Genomic DNA, 10,638 nt, shown 5'->3' with positions numbered 1-10,638 from the left:
TAATAAAGTCCTGTTCCCCTCTGAAGGCTACAGTAGGCCTCAGGAATCAGGCTTCTGATGTCCATATTGCTCTTAGAAATATTGCTTCCCAGACCCCTAACTGCCTGGCCCTGTAGCGTGTAATTTTATAAAACATGCTACCACCTTCCGGGGGCCGCTCCAAGATCATGCTTCTGCCAGCCCCTTTCGGCTAGCTGCACCAAACACTTGAAAGAATGGCTCCTTTTCAGGGTGACCTATTGTCTACAACAAGAACCAGGTCCAGGCAAAGAGGAGCAAGGAGAGGAAAACAGGCGAAAGAGAGTCAGGCTGAAGAGTTGATGCTGATGCTCTCATTTGGAATCAATCGACACATTCTCAGAGGAAAATGATGCTACACATTCATGATCCAGGAATTCAGATGCCAATGAGACCCTAGATTGTAGGTCTGTCTTTACCATTCAATGTACAGGGTCACTCCCCCCTCCCGGTATCCCCCATGTCCCTAAGAGGCAGTGTCATCACAGACCTTGAAGCCTGTAGAAACTAAAGAGATGGCAAAGTTGAATAAAAATACCCAGAGAAACTGCATTCAGTTCCGCCTTGCTGAAAGGATGATGATGGAGGTTCTAGCAATCCTCTCCCCTCCACCACTGCCCCGGGTCAATTGTTGCTGTGTCTGTCACAGAATTCCACAAAGCCCCCATTGTAACAAGATCCCTGTGTTATAAAATCCCATTGTAACACACAGATCTTGCACACATTTGAATCTGTGACACCATCTCCCCAATCCTGCCCAACTCAGTAGCTTTCCAAATTCTTCAGTCCCCTTGTCAGACATCTTCTAAAGCTGTGTGGGATGGTGGCTCATCAAATAAGCTTTTAGGAACTCTGTATGCTACAGGGCTGAGGAAGTCCTGATTTTCAGGCCTGGCACCTGCTGGGTCCTACAACCCCTCATCCCTGTTCTAGAGCTCTGGCATGTAACAGGAGACTTCCCATGCAGTTGCTGAGTCTAGAACAGTGACTTAATGCTTCATTTGGACTCAGGTAGGAGTGGGGAATGGAACAGCTGGAACAGGAGGATGGTCCAGTGGATAGTGAGGATTCAGGGCAAGACAGTGTAGAAAGGTACATCTTACTGGAGTGTGATCCAGGGAGAAGAACCGTGTGTTGGTGGCAGAGCTGGCTCAAGATTTACATGTCTGGGAGGCAGCTGAGTCAGGAAGAAGAGCAGAGGTGAGGGGCCCTCATTTCTACAATGAGAGAAATAATCAGAGAGCAACCACATGGGAGGCAGATGCCAATCACAGAACTCCTCACCAACAGTTATCATAAAGTCCCTGCTGAGCAATCACAGTCCATGTGTGTGTGTGTGTGTGTGTGTGTGTGTGTGTGTGGTGTGTGTGTGGTGTGTGTGTGTGTGTGTTTGTGTGTGTGTGTGTGTGTGTGTGTGTGTGTGTGTGTGTGTGTTCCGCCTCACTGATAGGGCACAGGAACACTTTTCAGGGAGATGAAACCCTGGGGTACTAGATACATTTTTTCCATGCCCCTGGGATGCTGGGCTCATGGGGCACACTGAAACACCATTCAGGGGGAGGTGAAACGCGACCTAAGATGGGGACTCCAGCCCGTGTTTCTCTGGGCAAGAAATGGAGCAGCTGGGGCCAAGGCTGTTGTTTCCAAACGCTTGGGCACTCAGATACCACTAGGAACCTCAAGGAGTTGAGAACTAGGGCCCACAGGTCTGAGATTGGGGGGACTAGAGGGTGAGTGTCAGGAGCATGAGGGGACTTCTGGGAAAGACCTATCTGGATACCTCAGTAGCATGGAGAGCTCTAGACTCTATGCTACATGACCAGTTGTCATGGTCCTCTTACTGGGGTGTCATGGCCACATATTCCAGGACAGGAATCTGGTTGGAAGCAGATTCAAATGCCTACTGAGTGTGTATGAGAATCACAGGTGGTCGTCAATCTGCTCAACCTTACTAGCTTGTCTGTCTGGTGACGTGGTTCCATTTGCCCCGCATCCTTGTCTTAGTTGGGGTTTCTATGGCTCTGATAAACACCATGATCAAAAGCAACTCAGGAAAGAAAGGTTTACGTGGGTAATACTCCTACACCACTGTTCGTCACCAAAGGAAGTCACACAAGGTTAGGAACCTGCAGGCAGAAGCTGACTGGGGGCATGGAGGCTGCTCCTTCTTGGCTTACTACTTGTGGGTTGCTCACTGTTCTTTCTTCTACAGCCAGGATCACTAGCTCAGGGGTGACTCCACCTTAATGGACTGAATCCCCCCACATTAAATTACTATGCCTACAGGCTATCACACACCCTGATCATATGAAGTTATTTTCATATTTGATGTGCCCTCCTCTCTGGTGTCTCTACTTTGGTCAATTTGACATAAAAACTAGCCAGGACAGTACCTAAGCACAATTCTGGGCTGCCTTAACCAGGCAGGTCACTAAGCATCTTTGGTGGGTATTTTGGCTGGGAGATAAGCCACATGGAGACCATGTTATAGCAAGAATCCTGGCAAGAAGGGGGAACAGATTCCCAAGTATCCTGAGATTTGAGCTTGAAACCACCTCCTGGAGTGGACACTCTTGCCTGACGAAGCTGTGTCTCTCCTGTCTCAGTCTAAGGGTCCAAGCAGATGGGACTTAGACCTCAGGAACTGAGGAGTCTGCGCTGTCCTAAGATTCTCAATTACCATTGAGATCTTCAGCAATACATATTTCTGTAGTAACAAAGAGAACCCAGGCTGAGGAGGTGTAAAGCTGAATTAAAATACCAAGAGAACTGCATCCAGTTCTGCCTCACTTGAAGGGCGATGATGGAGGACCTAGTGATCCTCTCCCTCCATTCCCGACCCTGACTCAGGTCACTTGCTGCTGGGTGCCTCACAGGACTCCACAAACCCCATTTTAATAAGATCCCTGTTGAAATGTGTACACATTTGAATCCGTGATCACCAGTCCTGCCTAACCTAGCAGCTTCCCAAATCCTGCCTTTAGTCAGACATCTCATGAAGCCATGTGGGGTGGTATCTCACCAAATAGACTTCTAGGGACCCATGTATATTACATTACTGAGAAAATCTATGGTCTCTGGGCCTGCTATCTGCTGGGTCCCACAGCTCTAGCAACTTTGTCAGAGTATTGTCACATGGGAGACAAATGCCAATCACAGAACTCCTTTTCCACAGTTAATCATGACGTCACTGCTTAGCAATCAAGGTTCTTACAAGAAGTAACTTACCACTGAGAGGTTGAGGGACACACATTTCTGTTAAAACAAAGAAAACCCTAGGGCTGAAGGGGGTGCACTAGACAAAGACCTTAACACTTGCAGTTTAAATTCTCCCTTGACTAGGACGCGATTCGGGGCCTGCTGTCCTTGTGAGTGGGGAGAAGGGAACATGGAGACACAGTGAGACTCCAGGGCTACAGAGAAATGCAAGGGTCACAGAATTTCCTGGGTGACACACAGTGGAGACATGTGGAGGGGCACAGTGGAGCATTCTCCCACTCGGTCTGCTCAGAGTCAACAATGTTTTCTTGCAGAATTCCTTTACACTTTGTGAATTTTGAACATTCTTTTGAGAGCCTCCAGGTTTTTTTTTCAGACACTCCCTGTAGGTTGAGATTGAATGACTACATTCCCTGCAGAGTGCCAGTGACATAGGGACAGAAAGAATGTCCCCTCACTAGGAGCTTCACCATGATGCAAGGAGAAGCAGGGGTGGGGGGAGGAGAGAAACCTTAAAGTGAACGTAGAAGTGGGATATAAATGAAGGAATGACATGACCCAGCTGGCTGGTCACATGGATCTACTGCCTGGCCACCAGGATATGACCCCTCCTGCAGCCATGCAGGGTGACAATATAAAACCCGTACCTAGTGAAAGGTTTCCCTTCTGACCCTGAAGGGAGCTTGCCCTACAAAGGCCTCTAATAGTCTGCAACCCTTCAAACTGCTCTGACACACAACATGAGAACCCAAGAAGGGACATTTCATGATCCGAGAAGTGTGGAACCGCCTGCCTAAGTGGTCAAGGCCCTGGGAGTCGCATCAGCCCTCACCACCCAAAATGTATGAATCCCACATCAGATCTTACACACTGCTCATAGCAGAAGAAACTTTTTAATGTCCAATTCCAGGCTCAGCTGCATCATATCCCGAAGATGTCTGGTCATAGAGACCATGAAAAGATTGGGTTCCCTCAGTGGAGTGGTAGAGACAACAACCCACCCACAGAACTTTCAACCCGAAACTTATCCTGTCTACAAAAATGCAAGCATGGGAAATGGAACAGAGTCTAAGGGAATGACCAACCAATAACCAGCCCACCTTGAGACCAAACACCAGTCCCTAACAGTCACTGATACTCTGTTATGCCTGTAGACAGGACCAAACTGTCCTCTGAGAAGCTTCACCCAGCAGCTGACTCAGACAGATGCAGACACCCACAGCCAAACAGTAGATGGAGCCTGGGGACTGACAGAAGGAAAAGGGACTTCAGGCCCCAAAGGGTATAGGAACTCTACAGGAGGACAAACAGAAACCTGGACCCTTGGGGCTCTCAGAGACTGAACCACCAACCGAAGAACAAGCTGGACCTAGGCCTCCCCACACATGTGAGCCCCGAACAACTGGAATGGGGGATACCCCAAAAGCTGTTGCCTATATGTGAGATGCGTTTTTCTAGCTGGGCTGCCTTGTGTGGCCTCAGTGGGAGAGGATGCGCCTAGTCCTGTAGAGAATTGATGCCCCAGGGAAGGAAGATGTGGGTGTTGCAGTAAATAAAAAGTGGTAACCTTTTAAGTGGATGCATGAGGGGGGAATGGGAGCACCCTCTTGAGAAAAGGGGAAGGGGGATGAGCAACATTTTGGAATGTAAAGAAAACTATTTTTAAGAACAATTTTTTAAAAAGAAAGTAGTGATTTCCCTGGGACCCTCACCTACGAGCTCTCCCACATAGATTTTCCTCTCAAATAGCATGTACAGAAGATATACTGGTCCTTCACTGGCAACTCATAAATGTATAGGAAAGTCCTGTCACACGCTGTAGATAAACCAGTAAGATGGGTCTGCAGTGTCTTGTTCCAGACATGGGAGCAGAATGACTGGAGAATGCTGGCAGAGGTTAACGTTTCATGGAAGCTGCAGGGCCCAGGATAGACATGTGGTTCTTAGGAGCTGATGCTTGCAGCATCTAGAGACTTTGGAGTTGTGAATTCTCCTTGCGTACAGCACAGTCCAGTGCTGCCCTGTAAGAGTGGAGACAGCCTGGGGCACAGGACACCTGTGGTTCTCAGAACATGGCTGACACTCTGTACCCTAGCTAAGTCCACGAAGCTTATGCTGCAAGCATGCTTCTGTGTGTGTGTGTGTGTGTGTGTGTGTGTGTGTGTGTGTGTGCCCATGCTATGGCATACATGTGAGCATCAGAGGACAGCCGACAGGAGTCTGTTTTCTCCTTCTACCATGTGGGTCCCAAAGAATGCAATGGTCAGATTTGGCAGCAAATATCTTTACCATCTCATAAGCTACCTTTCTTTTAAATTATTTCTCTTTGCTTCTAATGTGGCTGTATGTATACTGGATGTACATGTCTGTGTGGACATATTCATTTGAATGTGCAGTGCTCACATAAGGGTATGCTTGTGCATGTAGAGGTAAGAGGTTGAAGTCACATGAGTTCCTTAATTTTCACCTTATTTGCTATGGCGTCTCACTAAGCCTAGAACTCAGTTCATCTAGGCTAGATGGTCAGTTAGATGGTCAGTGCACCGTGCTCCAGAATCCTCCTGCTTCTGAATCCTCGGTGATCAGATGGCAGGAGCACTAGTGCAGCTTGCTTTTTAACTGAATGTGGGTCCTCAGACTTGAGAGGCAGTTATCTGTGTAAGCTGTCTCCCCAGCATTGTCATTTTCTTTTGATAAGATGGTGAGTTATGAACTTTAGAACTCTAGATACCAAGATTCCACCCCTACTACCACAGCAGTAGCACGAGTCTGGATGTACCCAACAAGGTACCTACTCACAGCTTACACAGATGACAACGGCTGGGTCGGAAAGGAGTGGTTGTAAGCATCAGGCTTCAGGATTGGTACACCATGGTTGAAGGCTCCAGAGAGCTTACAAATCTCTCTCCCAAGGATTCCAGGGATCTCAGGCATAGCTCTCATGTGGAAACCAGTGAGAGAACGGGAAATGATAACTCATTCTGTACCCACTTCCCCATAGCCTCATGCCTAGCTCTCAAACTCAGCATTCACAAAGGTGACTGTCCTGACCATGGAGTAGTCAACAGAGACCTCCTTTCACAACAGAAATCTGATGATGAAGAAGCATTTCAGCCTATGGACAATGACAGGAACTGAGCTGTACAGTTGTGTGCTGTCTCTGTGAAGGCTCAGTTAAAAAGAAGACCCTTTACCTGAGCACGTTCAGGCATGAAAGACACCCAGCTGCCTTTTGAATTCATCCAGTAACATCTTGAATGTAGAGCTTTGGGGACCGCCTTCTAGGAATTGGGCAGGAATTTGACATTGGGCTAGAAGGTGGAAGCAGGCTCAGGCAAGAATTTAACAATGGTCTAGGACTAGGAAGTAGGCTCAAGATGAACACAGTTGAGAAATGTGTTCTTTGTATCTTCACAGATCTTGTTAAGACTCTGAAAATGGGGCTGGAGAGATGGCTCAGTGGTTAAGAGCACTGACTGATCTTCCAGAGGTCCTGAGTTCAATTCCCACCAAGCTACCACATAGTGATTTACAACCATCTATATAATTGGATCTGATGCCCTCTTCTGGTGTATCTGAAGATAGCAACAGTGTACCTACATACATAAAATAAATAAATCTGTTTTTTTTTAAGACTCTGAATACAGTAATCATAGGATCTTTGTTTATGCTTTGTTTGCTCCTTAAGTACTTTGTTTATACCTTCGGCCTGACCTTAGAATGGTGCAAAAGCAGACTGGAGAAAATGAGCCCACTGCAACATCAGCACTGGCTGGAATCATGATAGAATGTTGTCAAATTGCTTTTGTTATTTCAATCCTCACTCTTGGTCACTTGAACTCGACACATCCAGTAGAATTTCTATAACACAGGACAAGAAGGTGACTGTCTCCTAAACATCTGCCCGATCCTTCCCTGTTCCCATCCACAGGGCCTGACATAGGGTGAACCTGACCCTACTCCCTAATACTTAAACAGCTGCTACACCCACAGAATACTATGAGCCTCTGCCCCACCTTTACCCCCTCCCTGTGTGTTCCACAGAAGATGAAGATGGGTTCATAGCTATGACTAATGCATTCTCTGGGTTAATGTGAGACACGGCTGTCCTGTGAAAAGTGGGGGACATATAACATGGTCAGAAAGAAGAGTTCCCAGGTCAAAAGCCCCCCTAAAGCATGCCTGCTGGGTCTCACTGTCCTGCAGATACTTGGAATGCAACCTAGACCTCAGTCCTGTTCCAACAAACTCAACCATGTGTAAATTGAAGACTTCATTGAACAGTTCATGGATTTTTGGAGTTCATCTTGCATGTGCCTTACATTGTGGAATGAAAGTTCTTAACCTAACACTTTTGAAGAAAGGCAAAAAAAAAAAAAAATAGAGAAAGCATCCTGTGCTGTCTGAGTGGGCCTCCCTAAGCCATTCTTCAGTCTCTGGATGCTCTCCAAAGGGCAGGCAGTTGTTGTGCTGCCCCTTGTGAACTACGTCTGTGTTCTGTCCTTCCGTGCAGACATCAGCAAGAAGGCAAGGCGAGGTAGATCACTGACATCCTGCTGTGACTCCCATAAGCTGTCTGGTATGTTTATCCTGTCTACAGTCTTGACCTACCCACAGACTTCTCCAGGGCTGTCATCTCAGAACTGGCAGGAGTCACTGGAAGCCATTATGTTGCTTTCTCGTTCCTTTGATCAGCAGGAGCAGCTGCATGGTCTCCATGTATGTTCTGTGCTCCTAGCTTCCATACTTCTGGTTTATCCTATATCGAGTCCCGGGAGGCAGGACCTGCCCGCTCTCACTGCACAGAGACCCCCCCCCACTGTGTGTATTAATTTGCATCATTTTCTTTGGAATTGAATGGACTGTGCTGGGCTAATTATTCATCCTGTCATTTGAGTGTGAAGAAGCTCTGTCCCCCCACCCCACCCCCGGGAGAGTGCTCTCGGAAGAGAAAATGCCTAACTTCAGACCCAGAACCTAAGCAACCAACAGCCAGATCCCTCCCAGTCACAGGGTTATACTTTCAGCTCAGGCTGAAGCTAGTCAGTTTACCATAAATAAAGGAGGCTTGCCTATGTTCCTTGTGATGCTTTGCTTGGCTTCAGTCACTATTCTAGCAGTACCCGGCACCAACTGTCTCTGTACACAACCTGTTCACAGCAGAGCTACCTCGAAACAATGATGAACTTCTTGGCTGCATTACCTCCAAAATGACTGATGTTTAAAATTGAAAGGGAGAAAGTAAAAATGTGGGGTTTGTTGAGGGCTCCCTCCATTCATAAGCAGCCCCAGTGTGACACACTGTGCTAACTGTGGTTGATCCGTGCAGTAGAATAATGCTCAGCCATAAAAATCAAGTTCTGGTTCAATGGTTGGATGCTATGTGACCCAAAGGGGAGGGAAGAGCTGGGATTCAGAGAGAAATAAGAATGGAGGGGGCCACATGAGGTGAGTTTTGTGTCTCAGAAAGAAAAGGAGAGGTAAGGTCCTGAAAATGCCTTGGTCAATATTCTTCATTGGCTAAAATATCATCCTCACTATGGCCAAGCACCATCACAGCTGATCCCAAAAGCAATGTTGGAAAGAAGCCGATGACTCTCCGTGCCTCTGTCTCAGTTCTTGCCATTCCCAACCTGTGCGATGAATCCCAGTGTTCATGAGAATACTGGGAGCTTCGAGTGCTGAGGAGGTCCCATTCCCCTTTCTAAGTACACAGGCTAAAAGAGATCATAAACAAGGCAGCGCTAGCCCTGCTAGCCTGCAGACTGAATAGGAAAGAGAGCTTAGGGTCTCAGGATTAGCTGAGTCAAGGGTAGAAAGTGGATTGAACAGTTGGGCTATACAAAATCAACCAGATGCGTTTGAAGAAACGTCTGTGCTCTGAACACCGTTGACCACCACTGCATGGTGATCTGAGATCAGGAGGTGGGAGGTGCATAAAGGTGTCTGTAAAGATGCTTAACATGAATGTGGTATTCACAGTCACTTCTCAGAACCACTTTGCAACCTGCCTCTTAGAGCAATCTATTGCATTATGGGACCCTCACTGATCTTATGTTATGAAAGCCTTATATGTGGTAGTTTCTGTTGGGAAGAGTTTGTTAAGAACCTCCTTTTTGATTTGTTTTGTTTTGTTTTAAGATTTATTTATTTTATTTATATAAGTATGCTGTAGTTGTCTTCAGAAGCCATTCAGACACAAGACAACATCAGATCCCATTACAGATGGTTGTGAGCCACATGTGGTTGCTGAAAATTGAACTCAGGACCTCTGGAAGAACAGTCAGTGCTCTTAACTGCTGAGCCATCTTTCCAGCCCCTCATTAAGAATTTTTTATCTCTCTTTTTATATTTAATTTTTTAATGTTAAAAAAAAGACTAAGTCAAAATTTTAACACAAACCCGCCGTAACAGTCTGTCACTATTTCCATAATAAGTGCCCATAAAATGGTGTCAGTACAAAAATCTAAGCAAAGACAGTAGATTAGTAATTAGAGCATCATGTAATGTTGATTTTAGGAAGAAGCTTAGCAGGTAAAAGGAGCAGATGACATAAATTCAGTATGCAATTCAAACTTACAAATTATAAAAATTCTCCACTTTTATAGCTGGTTTCTTTTGAATGGCTAAATTTTAGCCTCTTTTTTTTTTAATTCAATTAAATGCCTATTCAACAATCCAATGGGACAAACTCATTCATCCAAATTTACATCCTAGAATATGTAAGTAAACTGAAGACAACACTCGAGTGAGTAAGTTCTATTCGTTTTCATCATCTCTGTGATCAGGTTGCCAAGTGCACGCTTTTCTCTGTGCTTTTCCTAAGCCACTGCTTCCTGCTTCTTTGAGAATCTGGTTCTCTGTTTTAGAATCTTTAAGAGACATTAAAAATTCCCCGATGCCTTTTTGCTACTTGGGAGTTGGGGGCACGAGACTAGGTTCCCTCAAGCATACTTATTTTCAGCTTCTCTTGACAAACTTGAGGAAGAATTGGTGACAAAGCTAAAGGAGCCTAGCACCTTCTGAGGGGCTTGAGAAGCCACCACTTTCCTGTAGAATCCTGGGACATGGTTTGTTTGGTCTGTACCATATTCACACAGGAAGAAACAACTTTCACTGATTCCCCAACTGCAGATGTCTCAGACAAGAACCCCCAAGAATCTCTTTTCTCTTGCATATAGCCTTCTTCCATGTCAGTCTTGGGTCTAGTCACTCTTCTGAAGAAGCTGGCAATAAGGCCAAAGACAAGCCAGCCTGTAAGGCAAAGCTAATGCCTTAGAACCTTCATCTAAGATCCCTTCCCCAGACTGGACCCAGACTTCACTTTGGTCCCATACACTTTATTGTCTATAGAGTTCTGCTGGAGAAATGGATCATCAGAACCTCTGCTGCTCAAAGGAA

The 10,638-nt window shown here is 46.1% G+C and overlaps 1 pseudogene across 1 annotated transcript; it reads right to left on the bottom strand.

Moving 5' to 3' along the window:
* Positions 1–9,996: 9,996 nt before the first annotated feature.
* Positions 9,997–10,327, bottom strand: LOC308428898 (PCNA-associated factor-like; annotated as a pseudogene). The gene has a single exon. The product of its transcript is annotated as a PCNA-associated factor-like (transcript).
* Positions 10,328–10,638: the final 311 nt, after the last annotated feature.

The sequence above is a fragment of the Micromys minutus genome, assembly GCF_963924665.1.
Source record: "Micromys minutus genome assembly, chromosome: 13".
Taxonomy (NCBI): domain Eukaryota; kingdom Metazoa; phylum Chordata; class Mammalia; order Rodentia; family Muridae; genus Micromys; species Micromys minutus.
Note: the sequence above shows the minus strand (reverse complement) of the source record. Positions and strands in the feature narration are given on the sequence as shown.